The following is a 20634-nucleotide window of genomic DNA, read 5'->3' as shown; positions in this document are numbered from 1 at the left end:
AGATTCAGAGAGATTCAGAGAGAGCAACACTACAAAGCAGAGAGTCCACCAGCCAGCGACCTTTGGAGATGAAGAAGGAAGACGCCTCCCAGGGAGCTTCATGAAACAGGAAGCCAGGAGAGAAAGCTAGCAGATGATGCCATGTTCGCCATGTGCCCTTCCAGCTGAGAGAGAAGCCCTGACTGTGTTCGCTATGTGCCTTCTCACTTGAGAGAGAAACCCTGAACTTCATTGGCCTTCTTGAACCAAGGTATCTTTCCCTAGATGCCTTTGATTGGACATTTCTTTAGACTTGTTTTAATTGGAACATTTTCTTGGCCTTAGAACTGTAAACTAGCAACTCATTAAATTCCCCTTTTTAAAAGCCATTCCATTTCTGGTATATTGCATTCCAGCAGCTAGCAAACTAGAATAGCTTCCCATGTAGTTTGACTGTAGGACAATCACGTTTTGCTCATGTTGGCTAGGAACTTCCATTTCTGGAGAAAGTGGTCTCCCATCGTAAGTTAACATGTTGGCTTTCTGGTTTGATGAATCAATCTCATGATCCATCACTGAGACTCTGGCTATATGAAGATCAGCTACCTCTCTGTGCTAGCAAAACCAAGTTTCTGTATTTCTGAGTCTGAGGAATAGACTCAGGGCATATTTACCAAGATAATGACTATGAATCAAGGGAGCCCAAGGCAATTGAGCCGTCTGAGTCTTTCCCTGCTAACAACCCCAACCCCACATGGTTATGTGGCCAAATGTGAGAGCCGGGTTTTGTCTTATTTTGGATTTCTAAAATAATCTCATATAAGCTTTTGTTCTACATAAGGAATAAGCAACCCAAAGGGACCTTGGTCTCCTTGGTAAAAACAAAACTTCCAGCCACAGATAAAAAAGGAGTGAATTAAAACCAAGGATATCAGGCAAGCCATGATGGCTCAGCAGGTAAGAGTGCTTGCCTGCTATGCCCGAGGACCCGGGTTTGATTCCCGGTGCCTGCCCATGTAAAAAAAAAAAAAAAACCAAGGATATTTTCTAATCCTGTAAGAAAAGAGGATTTTAAAGGAAAATTTAGATGCTTGTTGGTATAGAAGATGAACCCAATACATCTGTCAAAAGAACCTCCATCCTGCCAATAACTGTCTTCAATCTCTGAAGGAATGAGATCAATTTTTAGTAGATTCATTCCAGGAAATGGCAGGATTTTCTTCTTCGAATTAAATCAATCAACTATTGAAGAAAGGCAGTATGAATGGATACATTTAATGGCTGGCAGTGAATCTGGCAACTTCTATGGGAAGAAAACTAAAAGGTGCCTCCTGTTCAGTGGGGGCAGAAAAAAATGTAATGGTGACATTATTTGTACTGGAGTGTAGATGGAATGGTAGGTGGTGCTTGAAAGGGAGGGCTGGACCTGTGAACTTGAACTCACTGGAGGTGAGGGGAAGTGGCTTAGTAAACTGGAGTCTAAAAGGCAGTGTGATTTGCCTGAAGGGTTTCACTGCAGGGGCAACCTGGAGGGAAAGGCAGAGTTTAGCTGACCAGGCTCAAGTCTCATATATCACTCAATGTTGGATATTGAGCAAGTCTCAGGGCAAGTGCACCCTTGAGTGTATACAAGAGAGTCACAAAGAGGACTTGTTAAAATGCGGATTGCTGCCCATCTCTGCATTTCTGGAGTCAGTAGTCTGGAGTACTACCTGTATATTTATTTGTGTTTTTATCAAGGTGATGCAAACTCTGCTGATCTGCAGACCCCATTCTAAGTAGGACTGTCTTAGAAAACACTTAAAAGCTGGACTTACTCCTTGGGTTAATTTTCCAAGGAAATGGCAAGTCTTTAGAGAGAAAACATTGGGAAAGAGCTGTTGGGTTATACATCAATTAGAATGCCTACTGTTCCTAATAATAAACATTTAAGAACCCAAAGTTAATCACACCTTGTAAGTATAAAGCTCCAAAGGGTTTCTTGGTACTTTCACAGCAGGGAAATGACTCCCAGAAGGGGATATGCCATGTGGTTTTTTTTTTTTTGTTTTTTTTTTTTTAATAATTTATTTCAAAATACCTTAAAATTTACAGGACAGCTACAAAAATAATACATGCAGAGAACTCCAACATACTTCTTCCTCCTCAGATGCCCAGATCCACCAATTTTAACATTTTGTCACATTTACTATGTGATTCATGCTTTTTCTTCCTTCCTTCCTTCCTTCCTTCCTTCCTTCCTTCCTTCCTTCCTTCCTTCCTTCCTTCCTTCTTTCTTTCCTTTCTTTCTTATCTATGTATCTATCTATCTATCTATCCACCCACTGTTTAGATAGCTACAAATTGATTATAATAAGCTGTGTGGGGGTCTATTTGGGTTTATCCTGTTTGGAGTTTGTTGAATATCTTGGATGTGTATATTAGTGTCCTTCATTAAATTTGGGAAATTTTCAGCCATTATTTCTTTAAATATTCTTTCTGCTTCTTTCTCTCTTCTCCTTCTAGGAGTCTCATAATGCATTAATTGGTAGATTTGATGGTGTCCTACAGGTTCCTCCGTTTCTGTTCACTTTTCTTCATTCTATTCCTCAGACTAAATGATTTCAGTCTTCCAGTTCTCTGATTCTTCTTCTGCCAACTCCAGTTTTCTGTTGTATTTAATTTCTGAGTTTTTAATTTCCCATAGTGTGGTTTTAAGTTCTGTTTGGATGCCTTTCATGATTTCCATCTCTATATTGACATTCTGTTTGTGTCCATCTATCATTTTCTTGATTTCCTTTAATTAGTTTTTCCATGTTTTCCTTTAGCTGTTTAAATATAGTTAGGGCCATTTTTAAAAAAGTATTTTTCTGGTATGTCTCAGTTCTGCTCCTCATCATTGATGGTTCCTAATGCTTTAATCTTCTCCTCTACCTGGACCACCACTTCCCATTTCTCTATATGTTTTGTAACCTTTTGTTGAAACCTGGATATTTTTATATTGTCATGTGTTTTCGCTAGAATTTAGACTCTGAGCCACCTGTCTTTAAGCTTGTATATAGCTAATAGTAGGGTAGAGATTTCTTTGATTACCAGGGGTTAAAAAAAAAAAAGGAGGAGGAAGAAATACCTTTCCTAGTCTTTGCAGATTGACCTGAGTGCTCTCCTTCAGAGTTTTTGCATACGATAAATTTAGAGAATAACTTCAGGCCACAGCATAGGGACCTCCCTGATCCTTTCTACCCAAGTGTGGGCATGAGCATGTGGCCTTAAGAATTTCCCCATTTACTCATTTCTAAATGTCCCCTCTTCCCTAGGAAAGTTTTCTTATGGTCATAGGCACTGCACTGTATGTCCAACAGCCAGTAGTCTCTTGCCCTTGGCAGCACAACTTGACTGCTCACCCACAGCATTCCGTAGGAGAGATTCATGAGTTGCCTTTAAAAAAAAAATTTTAAGTAACTTTTTATTGTGAAATATATATACAAAAAAGCAATGATTTTCAAAGTACATTGTAACAAGTAGTTATAGAACAGATTTCAAGTTTTGATATGGGATGCATTTCCACAATTTCAGGTTTTTACCTCTAGCTGCTCCAGGTGTCCTGGGCTACTCTTCTTGGGTCCCTTGAGTACATATCTCCATTATGGCAATTTTCTTATATATCAGTTTTTACTCTTTTGTTTTATGTCTCCTCACTGCAGTATAAGTTCCTTAAGATCAGAAACCATGCCTCTCATTGCTGTATCACATTACTTAACATTAGCCTGGCACATGTAAATACCCAATAATGGTGGATATTGGCACTGGATATGTTAATACATAACTTACTGTTTGAAGAATTTGAATAAATGGGAGAGAGGTAAAGAAGGCAGATTAAGCAAGAAACATGACACAAGTGAACGTCTAGGTGAAGGTGTAAGATATGTGCTAGAGAGAGCAGGGAGGTTAGGCTGATAGGAGGAAAGAGCAAGTTTTAGAATGCCAGGTCATATGGGTTCTGGACTGAAAGGAATAGAGACAGTACAAACGTGAAGTGATGTCTTTGAATCTAAGCTTCTACTGGAAGGAAGTAGGTCAAGAAAACTATTTAGCTGCAAGCATCATTTTACTTTTTTTGAAAAAAAAAGAAGGCAAAGCCAAGTGTCACAGTGAACAATTCCCAGATGTTAGTACTGAGCCCTGAGAAGGAAACTGGTAACATGAGCCTGGCTGGATTTCAGAATTGTTACGGACCAATGAATGCTGTGTGCCTCCATTTTACCTTGAATGAGAGTCTGTAGTGGTATCCTCTGCCTGTGCCATAATTGTATGTTTAGTTCATGAATCTTCATGGGTCTTCAGGCAGAGAAAGTCTCATCTGTCCTGACTGTATTTAGATAATACGATCTCAGGTTTCTGAGTTGATGCCACAGTGGGATGAAACTTGGATGTCTTGTGGGAGAGGTTGTACATTTTGCATGTGGGGTAAATATGACTTGCTGTGGTCAGAGAATAAGCTATGGCAGAATACATTTTTCAAAGATGCACCCACATTATATCCTATTCCACATGCCTTTCTTACAATGTGACTTTTATAGTCCTCCCATTCAGTGGTGGGGTCATTGTCTCTTTTGCTTGGACCTGAGTGGGCCCTTATGACTGCCTATAGCAGTGGATGATAGTGGAAGTGACACCATATGACTTCTAAGATGATGTCATAAAATGTCATGTACTTTTGTCTTCTTTTATTGAGTTGCTCACCCTTGGAAACCAACCACCATGCTAACAGTAAGTAAAGTATCCCATGGAGAAGTCTATGTGGAAGGTCACTGAGGCTGCCTGTCCTCAGCCCTGGCCAAGCTCCTATCCTACCTACAGAATCTACTATCCAGCATGGGAATGAACCATCTTGGAAGTGATCCTTCAGTCTTCAGTCAAGCTGCTTCAGTTAATACTGTCTGAAGCAGAGTAAGTCTTCCCTGCAAACCCTACTCAAATTTCACACTTATAGAACAAATAAATCATTGCTGTTTGAAGCCACTAGGTTTTGGAGTAGTCTTCTCACAGTAATAGACAACTCAAATGATAGAGGTTGGTTGGGTGAGGCTATGAAGGATCACGCAAGTTGTGGGTTAGAGGCTGAGTGATAGAATCCCTGGCATACTTTGAACTTGTCTCTCCTATACCCATGTGGGAGAAGTCGGCCTGAATTGGAGACCACTGAAGCAAAAATAAAGAGAAAGTGCATTCTTTGCTCTTATAATACAACATCAGCTTAAAGGGTCAGTAGCTCTTTCTGTGAACTCAGAAGCCATTTTCCCCCAAGACTGAATTAACTTAAAAGAGGAAGTCTGCTTGGATTCACTTGAAGTACATCTGCCAGAATGAATTCAATATTAAAAACAAGACTTGGGAAATGGTGACAGTGGAGGGAAGAGATCAATCTTGTGTGGGAGCTTGTGTTGCAATTTGGAAAACCATTTTGTAATCTGAATGAAACAACAGTGATGGTAAGCACTCGATGTCATCACTGGCAACTGAAGAGGCACATGATTGGGATGGCACTGACCCACGGGGGCTACTGGGGCCAGACGGGTGGCGAGAAAGCCAAGAATGTTTGCCAGAGATGGGCATTTCCTGGAATAGAGAGTGTTGATCACTAGGCAGAGAAGCAAATGGATATTACCTTCATCCAGTGACTATAGGCAGTAATGTGGAAAACTCTAAGTCTACTGAGATGTGGTCTAAGAGATATGATCCACTTCGATCAGCCAGAGACTCTCTTTATAATCTGCTTCATCCCCCCAAGCCAAAGACCTTTCAGCGTTAAGTAGTCTGGGTTCTAATCTAGTCTGTAATGCACAATGGCACAGATGCCCCCTCGGCCTCTGTCCTTCTGGTCTTCCTCTTGTTAAGGACCAGAATAATAGAGATGTTAGGACTGCTATTACCTCTATGTGTTGTGAGACCCTGAGGGCAGGGAAGGCATCTGATTCACATAGTAGAAGCCTGATTGTTGGTTATTGCTTGTTGATTGGATGGACGAATGCATGACTTTGGGAGTGAACAAAGCACCAGTACAGCAGAGCAAACAGGAAATAAGATAAGAAAAGGAGGGAGTAATAGGAGTGCATAGAAGGTTATCAGGTGGTTGTGGGTGCCGAGAGATCACATGTCAGGAAATGTAAGGCCTTGATTAAGTTAATTCTAAGTGAGAGGCAGGGAATCTAACTGGTCCTTTTCAACTTCCCTTGCCCTGCTCTGAGGGAGGTGCCAGTGAGCCAGGAAGGCCACAGGTGGAAGAGGAGGAGCTGCAGAAACCAAAAGAACTCTCCAACTGGAGTTTTAGGGGAGCCAGGCTGCCCTGAGGCTCTGCAGACTGAATTCCATGCACTTGGGAGCTGCCCCTTCCTTTTTTTCCATGCAGAGCCCATGGCCTGCTGTTTTGACAGCAACAGGGGCCTCAGCTGCTGGGAAGATGGCAGGGCAGCCTCTCACTCTGGTGGCCATGCCAGGGACCACTTGTCATATCCCAAGTCACTTACCTCTGGTTAGTGCTGGCAGAAACCCCCTAAATGCTACCCTGAGATTGGGACATTTTCAAGCTAAAAGTGACCTGGGCTATATAGTTGAAACTCTCTATTTTACAGCCAGAGAAAGCAGGGATCAGAAAGGTCAAACAACATGGCAGAGGAAGTGGCAGAGCAGGGCTGGAAAGCACAGTTTCTCACCCTTCTTTCTTCTACAATCCACATCCTTAAAGTCAGCCTGATTCAAAGTAGATCTAACAAGCTTGTGTCACAGAAAGCATTAAAGCAGAGTTCTAAAGGCAGCCCAGGAGCTCTTCTCCCCCCTTCAGCTTTGCTCATCCTCCCCAAGTGGAAGGAAGTGGTTTTTCTACCCTCTTTACCCCTTCGTTCATTTCCATCCCCTGCTGTGGTGGGGATGGAGTCTTTTAACATAATTACCCATCAAAGCTTTGCTAAGTGATATTATCCACTTGGCCAAAAAGGCTTATTTGAATAGTGGATCTTCCTCTTTGTAGAATGTGAGGATCCAAGGAAGCTGAGGCAGGGTGCAGCCAGGAGCTGTGGGCAGAGGGAGAGGAAAGGAAAAGAGCCTCCAGGGCACCAAGGAAGGGCTTTCAGGAGCCCATAGGAGGCAGGCCTGGCACTGACTAAGAAGTGAGCATGGGAAACAACAAAGAAATGTGTGGGCTGTCCTGGATTCCTTTCTGGTTATCAGTAGGCTGAGCCCACTTCCTTTCCAGCCATCATGGGGCTAGCATTGGGAGTCAAAGAATTAACTTTTAGAAATTAAGTCATTGGGGTTCTCTCTGGCTGGTCTCATCCCCTTTGAACTTGGTACCTTTTCATTCAGTAGCTGACAACTATCAAAAACTGTCCCTGGCCATTTCACCTGTGACTGGACTTGAGCTCTCTAAGGAAATGAACCTTGTTTTACCTGTCGCCATTCTCTGGACCCCTCTCAGCCCTGGAGCGAGCTCAACATATACAGGTCTTTCACTATACATTTACTAGTTGGTTTATTTAGTTTCATAATAGAAGTACATAATATGGTGTTTTATAGTGTGCTTTGTGTTAAACATTTCTGGCAGATCTATTTAGAATACAGTGATCTCTTTGTACCTCTGGGCAGAGGATAAGTCATGTGGCAAGCAGCTCCCAGTTCACGTCTCCTCAGCATCCTTAAACCTTAGACTGTTTTATCACTGAGCTTTGCAGAACCTTCCAGTTTGGGCTTTTCTCATTTGTGCTTTCGAAGTGTTTCTGTTTTTAGAAAACGCCATCTTGCTTTTTCTCCTTCTGACATCAACCCCCCACTCCCATCCCACTCACCTGGTTACTAACCTTCATTTAAACATGTATTTCTTTATTTTTGCTTCTATGTGGTTCAAAAAAGCAAGACACTCTAAGAAACTATACAGCAAAAAGCCTCACTACCTCCCAGTCCTCACCCTTCCCCTTCTTTGTCATAAGAGTGATAATTGTCATTTGATTCTTATTTATTTTTTCAGGGACTCTTATGCAGATGCCAACACATAAAAATATATATTCATATGCTCCCTCTATTTCTTACACAAAAGATAGCATACTATATTTTCTATTTGGCATCTTCCTTTTATTTTTCATGCTTATAGTACCATATGAGCTATAACTGATCTATGGCAAAATACACAAAGCATAAGTACACAGGCTGATGATTTTTTTTCATTTTTAAGGTTTAGTTTTCTTACATGACTTTTTAAAAAAATTTTATTAGGAAAGTTGTGAATTTACAGAACAATCGTGTATAAAATACAGGATTCCCACACACTTCCCCAGCCCCAACCTTTGCATTGGTGAGGAAAATTTGCTAAAGTTGATGATAGCACTTTTTTTTTGTAATTCCACCATTTTTTAACAGTAGCTACATTTCTTACAATTGATGAAAGATTGTTAAAATAGTACTATTAACTATTTTCCATTGTTTGCATAAGGGTATTTCCCTCCGTATTCCCAGCCTATTATTGTTATTTTTCATGCATGCCTTTATTTTATTACTCACCTACCCATACACTGGATAAAGGAGTGTCCGTCACAAGGTTTTCACAATCACACAGACACACAATAAAAGTGATATAGTTATACAATCATTATCAAGATCAGGGCTACTGGATTACAATTCCACAATTTCAGGTATTCCCTTCTGACTGTTCTATTACCCTAGAAACTAAAAAGAAATACCTATATATTGAGTCAGTAGTCATCATCCTTAGTTAAACCCTAACTTCTCAGTTACCCCTTCTCCCTCTCATTTGATTTTTCTCTCAATCTTCAGGGATATCTGGGTAATGACCATTTTAACTTCTTCATGCTGAAAAAGGGTATCAATATTATGGGATAGAGGAATGAAATTCTCTATCCCATAAAGAAATAGTAGCTCTGAGTTTCAGGGCTTATTTGGCATAGGAGCCATGTGGAGGCTTTTAAGTTTGAAGAAAATGGACTTAATAGGTAAAACTTTTATACAATCTATTCTAGTTTGCTAGCTGCCAGAATGCAATATACCAGAAACAGAATGGCTTTTAAAAGGGGGAATGTATTAAGTTGGAAATTTACATGTTCTAAGGCCATGAAAATGTCCAAATTAAAGCAAGTCTATAGAAATGTTCAATCTAAGGCATTCAGGGAAAGATACCTTGGCTCAAGAGGGCTGATGATGTTCAGGGTTTCTCTTTCAACTGGAAAGGCACATGGTGAACATGGTGACCTCTCCTAGCTTTCTCTCCCTGCTTCTTGTTTCATGAAACTCCCAAGGGAGGGCATTTTCCTTCTGCATCTCCAAAGGTCTCTGGCTGTGTGGGCTCTGTAGCTCTTTCCAAACTGGTTCCCTCTTAAAGGGCTCCAGTAAGCAACCCCACCTTGAATGAGTGGAGACACATCTCCATTGAAGTCATCTAAACAAAAGTTACCACCCACAAACTGGGTGAGTCACATGGGAACAGTCAAAAAGCTCCCAGCCAGCAATATTGAATGAGGGTTAAAGGTCATGGCTTTTGTGGGGTTCACCACAGATTTAAACTGGCACACAGTCTTTGATAGAGCCCAAGGTTATCTTTAGGGTTTTCGGGAATGTACTTGACTTTTTAAATGAGCTTTACTGGGATATAGTCCACATGTAAGAAGCTGTGCCTACGTATATACCCATGAGCTATTGCCACAGTCAAGACCGTGGGTCTCTCATCACCCTCTTAAATTTCTTTTTACCCCTGTGCTTACTTATTTGCTAGTAAAACTGAACAGCTTGATACATTGGGCTGAAGACATCTAGTATTACATCGCCCAGGTTCCTAGGAAGTAGTTAAAGTCTAAAATGTTACTACTCTTCTAAGTCTTCTTAATTACCTAAAGTTCTGATGATTAAACATTTGCCCTCAGAGGACTTTGATGAGATTAATTTGAACGTGTTTGCGGGAGAGAGTTAATTTCGTCACTTTGTAAAACTTCTGGTCTCAGAGCTTCAAGTCCTAGGCAATTTAACCCAAAGAATAAAGGACTCTTGGAAAAAGAAACAGAACCTGCAGGGAATGTCAGCGTTCTGTGTGTAAACGGTCATTCAGGGAGAAAGGAAATGAACACTTATTAAGCATTTGCTATGTTTCAGGTGCTTTATATAGTTAGGGAATTTAATCTTCATACTAACCTGCAACGTGGATGGGTGATCACCATTTTACAGAAAAGGAAAAGGATCTGAGGGTATCAGTAACTTGCCGAAGGTAATACAGTAAGTGACATGAGCTGGAGCTGAAACCTAGAGGCCTCTTATTTTAAAGTCTGTACTTTATCATGGTTCTATCCTCTCTCTCTCCTGACCCCTAGACAAATATTAGCAATGAATACACACACACACATATCTCAGTGTGTGCTACAATGTTACGTTTTATACTTTTCCAAAGGCCGGAGGGTAGAAAATTAAGTCTATAGCAGAACATGGACACAAACTGGTAATAAAATACATGGATGCATGTTTTACTACTTGATATAAATTTACATGCATTGATTTGTTCCCATTTTTTTTAGTTAACAAGTACCGGGAAGTTATTACGGCCCAAGAATTATGCTCTGTGCTTTGGTGGAGACAAAATAAAAAGGGAGATAGAGTACCTGCTGGCATAGGTTGTATCATGCTGTTGAAAGAGTGAGAAACGACATAGGAAATTATGTGTAGTGATTGTGGGACATGTGGTCCTGGGAAGGAGGGAGGAGAACTGCAGGACGTGAAATTGGATGTGTAGGTGAGGATCTGAATAGTCCAGAGCCTTATAAATCAGGGAAGTTCCATTGACTTCCTCAAGTTCACAGAGGAAACTAATAGCAGAAGTAGGACTAAGTCTCCGCTGACCTGACTTCCAACCTCTGTATTCTCTAAAACCTGAAATACATTATATTTCAAGAGCCACCCTCTGTTGACTGCATGTGAAGAGAAGGAGGACCATTCTATCAGTTAGAGTCCCACAGGGAACCAGGCACACTACAAAGGGAAGATTGAAGGAGTTCTGTGAAGGGGTCGTGTATGGAGGTGGTACAGGGTTAGAGAAAAGCAACCAGGAATGGTACAGTACCAGGAATGGCAAAAGCAGGACACCATTGCCTCCCCTCGGGGTGAAGGACATGCGGGTGGTGAGCAGTAGCCTGTGATACCAGGATGGTGCCAGCAGTAGCTGAAGGAGGTGCACTGTGCTTTAGGTCAGGGAATGTAGCTATGGCCAAATCAGGGCAATAAATACCTCATCCTCACTCTCCCCCATAAACCCCTCTTATCCTCCAATCACCTACCTAGTGCCTGCTACTGGTCAAAACCAACAGGAACCCAGAGGGGTCTGGGAGCTGCATGGCTGCAGTCCCTGGGGGCACCGTGCAGAGTGGAGAAGGATGGAGTGTGCATCTGAAAGGACAGAGGGGTGAGCATCCAACGCGAAACGTGTGCTGGGGCGAGAGGATCTGGGAAGGCTTTTCTGGGCAGCACATCAAAGGAGCTATTCCAGGTACCCTAGAATCTCAGCCTTTCGTATTTTCCACAATCCAACAGCTTGTCCTCATTCTCAGAACAGAAGCTCTCTAAACCCAGAGCCTAATTCTTATTGTAGTCATCATTTCCTGCAGAATATAGATAGAAATATCAGCGGTTTAGCCCTTACTGAAGAGGCGGGATGGGTTTATTCTTAGTGATCACATTGGGATGGGTTAGTGACTAGAAGTTCGAGGTAATGGGGGCCTAAATAATTCTGAACAGTGATGGTGTTTATTGGTTTGAAAGAAGTCTTCTTTATTAACTCATTATCTTGCTGGAGAGGCAGTTGCAGTTTGGCTCAGGCTTTTAAATGATAGTGGCTCTATTTCCGCCTTGCCTGGAAACTATTATTAACTATTATTCCAAACAATAGACTTGCATATTTAACAATCCGGAAACCAAATATAGCAGTGCAAATTATAGACAACTGCTCCCTTATGATGTTACTGTGGTGTCCCAATTTTTAAGAAATGGAAGATTAATAAAACTGGCTTTAAATGCTTAAAACAATATTTTATGTAAGAAATCACCACCCTGCTCTCTCTCCACCCCCCAAAGGTGCAGAGACCTGTTAAATATTCTCAAAGCTCTATGGAAGATAACTGATGCTTTGTTTAAAGCAAGGGCAAGTTGGGGAACATCAGATACACACAAAAGAATTTCAAAGCCGGAAGCACCATCAATTTACTAAGGAATTATGTTAAAACTAAGAGAAACTGAAGAGATAATTGAAATGATTTAAACACCATCCTTTTCCTCTGATTTAAACACAATCTTTTTCCTTTTCCTCAGCATCCTTGCTCCCACTTGTAAAGAAGGGACTCCTGACCTTTGAAAAATATTCTGCTTAGAATCATCCAAGTTTATTATTACTTCATGCTTGCAGATGAGAGAAATCAAGAACAATTTGGGTAATGGAGAAATAAGGCAAATACAGCTGGCTTCGAATCCCACTCTGGGTGACTTTGGGCAAGCTCCTTAACCTCTCTGAGCCTTAGTTTTCTCATCTCTAAAATGAAGACAAGAATACTATCCCCATGCTTATTGTAGACAGCAAATAAATTTGTACGTGAGCATGATGCCCACTGAACAAGCACTCAAGTGTTTTTCCTAAAAGTGCTTGTTTTCATGGAATACAATAAAACCATAGTAGTTTCCCAGCCTTCTTAGAGTTCAGGGCTCTGTGTGGGAATGCAATGTTGGCAGAGGACCTAGAAGACAAAGAGAGCATTGCCATGCATGTGGGACTCTGAAAAGCAGGCACTGGTTTCTGACAAACCCATCTAACATGTATGCATACCTGAGGGTGTTATGCATTCATTTTCCTTTGGGATACCACAACCAGCTTGCCTGGGATTACCTGACCAGGTAGCTCAGAGACCACAATAACTGAGGGAGCGATGGTAACAGACTTACTCTTTCTCCTGCAAAATGATTAGTATCTTGGTCTGCTGCCCAAACTTAGAAAAATGATGGTTACGGACATGGGGAGGATATTAGTATGCAATCGTGAACTTGCCTTGATGAAAGTTTCAAGATTTAAATAGCTTCAAATTACACAACAGTTTCAATTCAACAGTAGCTCCATACAACCAGGGTTTTAATTTCATTAGTCTTCAAACTTCTCTGCTCTACCCCAAAGATCTGTTATACATGGGCTTTTAGAGACAAGAGTAGTCTAGTCTTTATATTTTTCTGGTTTCTTATAAATCCTACACAATAGGTGTGTATTATTTTTATGATCATCAAAAATGTTTATTTATTAAAAGTCTTGCAAGTGGACTATTATTTTGAAAATAGTTTTGTAAATTGAAATTTATTATAATATATTTTATGTGCACTAAAATCATAGACTTTAATTGGAACATTAAATATAAGACAGAAGGTAAAATTGGAAGAAATTTTAGTGACCTATTGAAATATCTCACCTAAAGAGGCAATTTAGTGGTAAATTGCTTGGATTCTGGAGCTTTTTGCCTGAGTCCAAATCCTAACTTGACCACTTAAAGATTGTATGAATTGGGCAATAGCAGTTTTCTCCCTGTATCCTGGACTTAAACACTCTTTGTACAAGAATCACATCTATGAAGTAATTCTCACAAGAACTAATTCCTATTTCTAGTGTTAACCAGTGGGACACATAGGTCTCTACAACCCCTTTCAATCTTGTTCATCTCCAATATGGTAATATTAACTTCTAGACCTACTAGAGAACCACCTTCACTCCTATCTATTTCCTTACATTGGAGTACAACCTCATTAGCTAACGGTTCACCCATCTCTAGTTTCTATGTATCTCTAAGTCCCCTATATTCGGTGTTATAAGCCTCTGATTATACCTTTATGCTGGTCATAAAAGTGGAATTATATAGAATCTATCCTTTTGAGTCTGGCTAACTTCACTCAGCATTATGTCCTCAAGGCTTGTCCATCTTCTCATGTGCCTCAGGATGTCATTTTGTCTTACTGCTGCATAATATTCCATCATGTGTATATACCACATTTTGTTGATCCACTTGTCTGTTGATGGGCATTTGATTTGTTTCCATCTTTTGGTGATTGTGAATAATGCTGCTATGAACATCGGTGTGCAAATGTCTGTTTGTGTCATTGCTTTCAGCTCTTCTGGGAATATACCAAGTAGTGCTATTACTGGGTCAGAGGGCAACTTGCTATTTAGTTTCCTAAGGAACCACCAAATGGTCTTCTATAGTGGCTGCACCATTGTACATTCCCACCAGCAGTGCATAAGTGTCCCTGTTTCTCCACATCCTCGCCAACATTTAGTTTCCTGTTTGTTGGATAATAACCATTCTTATAGGTGTGTGGTGGTATCTCATTGTAGCCTTGATCTGCATTTCCCTTATAGCCAATGGAAATAAGCATCTCTTCATGTGCTTTTGAGCCATATGAATTTGCTCTTTAGAAAAATACCTATTCATATCTTTAGCCCATTTTATAATTGGGTTTGCTTGTTCTTTTGTTGTTGAGTTGTATGATTTCTTTGTATATGCAGGAAATCAAATCTTTGTCTGATATGTGATTTCCAAATATTTTCTTCCATTGAGTTGACTGCCTCTTCATCTTTTTGATAAAGTCTTTTGAGGTGCAGAAGCATTTGATTTTGAGGAGTTCCCATTTATCTATTTTTTCTTTTGTTGCTTGTGCTTTGGGTGAAGAGTTTAGGAAGGAACCTCCTACTAATAGGTCTTGAAGATGTTTCCCTACAGTTTCTTCCAGAAGCTTTATGATGTTAGTTCTTGTATTTAGGTGTTTGATCGGCTTTGAGTTAATATTTGTGTAGGGTGTAAGATAGGGGTCCTCTTTCATTCTCTTGGCTATTGATATCCAGTTCTTCCATGCCCAATTATTGAAAAAGACCATTTTGTCCCAGTTCAAAGGATTTGGGGGCCTTGTCAAAAATCAGTTGACCTAAGATTTGGTGGTCAATTCCATTCCATTGGTTAATGCTTCTGTCTTCGCGCCAGTTGTTGTGGGGCACGCCAAAAGAGAGACCACACAATTCAAAAAATCTGCAAGCCAATTTGGAGTCTTTATTAGCCAGTTGGTGACTGCCTCAGAAACCTCCAAGAAGGGAGATTCAGAGAGCAGCCTCGAGAGATTCTCAAGGGGGGGCTTATAAAGGCAAAAACCACAAGCTTATCCACAGAAGCAGGAAAGGGGTATCATCTTTTTAGAGCCACATCTTGATTTGCAGCTGTAGGCAAGCAAGCTTATCTACAGAAGCAGAAAAATGCTGTTAGCTCTTGCAAAAAAAATCCCATTCTTTTAGTTTCTTAACAATGATTATTGCTCAATTTTAAACTCTTGGGGACTTTCCGCCCTGAATCTTGTGACTCCAGATACCTTTTCCTTGCTAGGGCCTGATTTATTGCTCCTGACCTCCCACCCCAATACCATGCTGTTTTGACCGCTGTGGCATTATAATAGGTTTTAATGTCAGGGAGTGTTAATCCTCCCACTTTATTCTTCTTTTTAGGATGCTTTTAGCTATTTGGGGCTCTTTCCCATCCAGATGAATTTGGTAATTAGCTTTTCCAAATCTTCAAAGTTGGTTGTTTGAATTTTGATTGATACTGTGTTGAATCTGTAGATCAATCCGGAAAGAACTGACATCTTAACTATATTTAGCCTTCCTATCCATGAGCAGGGAATGCCTTTTCACCAATTTAGATTTCCTTTGATTTCTTTTAGCAATGTTGTCTTCTACTTTTCTTTTTTGTCTTTTGTTGCACTTTGTGGGATATTTTATCAAATTTATCTTTCAATCCCTTTGAAAGAACTTAAAAGTAGTAGTTTAGTTTTTAGAGGATAATATGTTTATGTTACAAAATTCAAAATTATGAGAGAGAATGTAAATAGAAGTAAGCTTCCCTTTGAGCCTTATTCCTCAGACATCCAGTTTTCTTCCTTGAAAGGGATATTGGGTACAACAGAAGGTGGAAGAGAGGCATGGGGCTGAAAAACGGGAATATTTTATGAAACTTTGCATTCTGAATGCTGGGAGTCCCATCTCTCTTTATCTATGTTGTCCCTGGAATGTGATCATCCAGGCATATCTGCTCCCAAATAAGAACTGGCTGGGTTACTGTGTTGGAGAACAGACATGTAGTTGTCAGTATCTTTGGGTCTTTTCTCTTGTGTTGAAAGGATTCCCCAAAATAGAACTTTCTAATATACTGCTTAGAGAATCTAAGCCTGGTTGCTAACCTTTTGAGAAAGAGATCTAAGTCATGGGATTTGCGCATGCAGTATGTAAATTTACAGTTAATCTTTCTGCTTTCAATATTGAGCCACCAACCTCCTTTATGTTTGGCCTCAGAATCCAGAAACTCTTCGTTTTACCCTCTCCAAGGAATTTACCTTTGGTCTTCTGCTGGGATAAGAAGGGTGGTCATCTGGCTAAATTGAGTAAGGGAAGGTATCTGTAGTTCTAACTGCTTATTTTGTCCTTTTTTTTTTTTGAATAATTTCTATTGATCTATTTTCTTATATACTGACAATTCTCTTTATTGTCTCCATCTTACTCTTGAGCCTATCTAGTGAATATTTTAATTCAGATATTATATATTTCAGTTCTAGAATTTCATTTGGTTAACATGGTTATTTTTTATAGTTTCTAAATCTCTTCTGAGATTCCCTACCTTTTCTTTAATTATAGTATATTTTCTTGTACAACCTGGAACACATACAACAAGTTACTTTAAAATTCTTAACTGCTACTTCAAGTATCTCAAGTTTCCACTGATTGTCGTTTTTCTTGAGAACAGGTCACCTTTACCTCTCCTTTATATGTTGAATAATTTTGGATTGTATTCTGGATGTTGTGAATGTTATGTTAAGGATAATTTGGAAGAGTGTTAATTTTTTCCTGTTTGTCTTAGAAGGAAATCAACTTGTTTGGATCAAATGGATATCTCTGATTTGGGGTGGAAGCTCAAATTTCCTTTTAGCTCTTTTATCTTTAGATAGGCTGTTAGTTTGCCCTGTTTATGTGTAGCTTGGGAGTTACCCAGGTGATTGGGCAGGGTTTACAGACAAAATTTGTGGTTCCCCTTTCTAACCCTTTCCTTTCCAAGATGACCTCTTTACTTGGCAATGGCTGCGGTTACCCTGAACTTTGTTCTCTGGTTCTTCAGGCCAAAAAGTGCAGATTTTCTTCTGAAGTTTTAGACACACAACCTTGCTACTTTCCCTCAGTCCAAGAGCCAAAAATATAAGAACCAAAAAAAAAAAAAAGAGAGAAACTCGTTCTGTCATGCCCGAAGCCATTCCCTTCATCCAAATGTCAACTCCCTTCCAGAACCTGGGTGCTTTTGTGTACCCTACAGCACCTTCAAATATGTATATCAATTATGTCCAGAGCTTTTAGTTGTTCTCTGTAGGAGGGTAGCTTCAGTAGGCACTTATCCTGTTATACTAAAAGTTGGACTCCTTCTAACAACCTTTCAACAATTCTATTTTCAGTCATTAACTTCATTTTTCCATAGTAACCTGGCGCTACCACTTTCTGAGCTTTTGGGAGGTTCTGTGGTACAATTGGTCACTCTTATATGCAACTCTAAGAACTGTTTTAGTGAGCATTAGATATACTGTAAACAAAGTGGGAGGTAATAGAAGTTTCTGTCGTGGAATACTCTAGATCAGGAGCCCATCTGCTCTTTCACTTAGTCTCAGAGTAGTAGTCTTAGGTTTTTTAGCCTCATGTGGGGCCGAAATAAGGGCATTCTTTTAAATCAGAATTTCAAAACAATGTGGCAAGGACTGCCAAAAGCAAAATCATCTGGGGCGCTTGCTAAATATGCAGATTTGGAGGCCAAACTTAATTCTTCAAAATAAGCATATGGGGGTCCAAGAATTTGCAGCTAGCAAGTCCAAGAATTTGCAGCTAGCAAGTGTTACACAAGTGCGGTCTACTGTTGTCTCAAGCTGGTAATGGCCAAATGACTTTCCAGGTACCAAGCTGCAGGAAGGGATGCTGCTTATTGTAGATGGGCTATTATTATTAGTCAGACACAGCATCTGATTTTAAGACAGTAAATATGTTTCAGGAAGCATACTTTATAATAGGAAACCAGTTATTTTTTTCTTTTCCTGGGGTCAGTTTGGAAGAGGTTTTGGAATGAGACTTTAGTGCTGAAAGTTTGAGATGCTCCTAACATTATACCTTGTAAATGTCTTCAAAAATGAATAGCAAAAATGACCCCTTTGTTATAAAGAGCTGACCTTGTCCCCTATTTGCTCTGCTTTCCTCTCACTTGCATTCAGTATAGAACAGAAATACCATCAACACTATTGCGCTGTATGATAAGAATTTCGTAGAATATCCTACATACACTGAAAAGCTTTGTGAAGGTTATCTTGTTTATCTTGGGCAGTTACTTCTTACCTTTACCTTGCTAAAAACTCAGGAGCACAGAGAAAGTGCAGTTGGTCTGTTAGATCAATTTAATTCTTATTTAATTAAGAATGGACTTTATTCTTAATTCATGATACTCGAGTCAATCAACTTAGTTTCCAATACGTTTGTTCTAGAAAGGTTACTGTCTTTGTGGGGAGAATGTTTCAAAGATGTAAGACATAATCCCTTCCCCAGGGAATTTAAAAACTAGTTGGGTTGTAGCAGCAGTACCTCTAGATGGCATATTGACTTTCTGGATGTGAAAATTATGGGTAACTGTTAATATATGTAGCTATAAGTGCAATAGAATTTCTGCAAAATGAGAGAGCTTTTGGGCCTAGATCAGCAGAAAGGATTACATAGAGAAATTGGGATCTATCCAAGTCCACAAGGAAAGACTAGGATTTGTAGAGGGGTAGAGTGGTGGGAGTGGCATTGCAGACAGGGGCAATTTAGGATGGACACAGAGGTAGAGAAGATTGGAGTGTTGACAAACATAGGGAAGAGCAGGTCCTGGCAGGATTAGAGGGTGTGCTGGAGAGTTTTGAGACCCAAAATTTGCTGGAGCAAGGCCAGATTTTAGATCTGTAGATTTTTTCAAGCATAGGGGGCTGGGCTCTATGTTGGACATTAACTGAGAGGAGTAATTGGAAAGTGATGCTAACTAACTGCTCATATTTGTTCCTTAGTGTTGTTTACATTCATCATCCTGACTAATTCAGATAATAACTAACTGACTGCAAACCAGCAAGTCACCAAGGACAGCATAGCACAGAGATTATAAACAAATAACACTTTTCTGCAAGGAGATTCCTCTAGAGAAGAGATGGAGGGCAGAAATAGTGGCCTTTTGGGGTATGTTTTAGCTTCTTAGCTTCTAAAACAAACATCACACAATGGGAAGTCTTAAACTATGGGGATAAATTTGCTCTTGGTTTTGAGCTAGGAGATTTTCAAAGTCAAGGCATCAGCAAGGAAAAATTTTCTCCTTGAAGACTAGCATTTTGGGGCTGGCTGCTGGTGATCCTTGGTCCTTGGCTTTTCCATCACATGACAATGTACATGGCAGCATCTTTCCTTTCTCTTCCACAATCCATTGTCTTCCAGTTTCTGACTGTTCCCCTTGGTTTCTTCCCTGTGGCCTGCTCTATAAGGCTCAAGTAATAGGATTGAGACCCATCCTGATTCAGTTGGGCCTATTACATCATAGGCTAGAGAAAACCTTCTTGACCAAAAGAGGGAAGAGAGAAATGAGACAAAATAAAGTTTCAGTGGCTGAGAGATTTCAAACAGAGTCAAGAGATTATCCTGGAGGTTATTCTTATGCATTATACGGATATCCCTTTTTAGTTTATGGTGTATCAGAGTGACTAGAGGGAAATACCTGAAACTGCTGAATTGTGTTCCAGTAGCCTTGATTCTTGAGGGTGATTGTATAGCTATATAGCTTTTACAGTGTGACTCTATGATTGTGAAAAACCTTGTGGCTGATGCTCCCTTTACCCTTTGTGTGGGCAGATGAGTGAAAAAATAAGGATGAAAAATAATTGAATATTGGGGGTGAGTGGATAATGAGTAAAAAAGTGAGTAGATTGTAATACTAGTGGTCAATGAGAAGGAGGGGTAAGGGGTATGGGATGTATGAATTTTTTCTTTTTATTTCTTTTTCTAGAGTGATGCATATGTTCTAAAAAATGATCATGGTGATGAATATTATGTGATGAAAAATTGAATGTGGTGATGTACAATGCGATGATACTGTGAGCCATTGACTGTACACTTTGGATGGATTGTATAATGTGTGAATATATCTCAATAAAATTACATTTTTTTCAAAAGATCCTACTTATAATGGGTTCACACCCTCAGGAATAGATTAACATTAAGAACGTTTTTCTGGGGTGCATCACTGCAAGCCACCACAGACTATCACATCTTGTTGGGATAGCCTTGCTTCTTTGGGTTGAAATGCATGTGTACCCAGCTCCTTCAGTGCCTAATTCTTCATGAGGTTAGAGGAGTTAATGCCAAGGGTGATGCAAATCTTTGGGAAAATAAAGTTTCTGTGTTTGAATTTATTGTTTTCTGGACCTGGTTTTGATATTTTGTTTATTTGCACAAGAATGCACAAGCATAACTTGGGATTCAACTCAAGAGGGGCTTTTATAAAAATCTGAAGTTGGAGGAGGTTATTAGCT

At 39.9% G+C, this 20634-nt stretch overlaps 1 long non-coding RNA gene across 11 annotated transcripts in view; it reads left to right on the top strand.

Annotated features, from left to right (window-relative positions):
• Nucleotides 1–20634, top strand: part of LOC143669987 (uncharacterized) — a 224485-nt gene that overhangs the window by 30361 nt on the left and 173490 nt on the right. The window contains exon 4 of one of the 11 annotated variants that reach the window (XR_013169193.1): nucleotides 11284–11461. The exons of the other annotated variants lie outside the window; for them this stretch is intronic. This is a non-coding gene — a long non-coding RNA (uncharacterized LOC143669987). Of the gene's footprint in view, nucleotides 1–11283; nucleotides 11462–20634 lie in introns of those variants that run through there. 11 annotated transcript variants of the gene reach the window in all.

This window comes from Tamandua tetradactyla, chromosome 26 (genome assembly GCF_023851605.1).
Source record: "Tamandua tetradactyla isolate mTamTet1 chromosome 26, mTamTet1.pri, whole genome shotgun sequence".
Classification (NCBI taxonomy): Eukaryota; Metazoa; Chordata; class Mammalia; order Pilosa; family Myrmecophagidae; genus Tamandua; species Tamandua tetradactyla.
The sequence above is the reverse complement of the archived record's forward strand: the minus strand, read 5'-3'. Positions and strand labels throughout refer to the sequence as shown.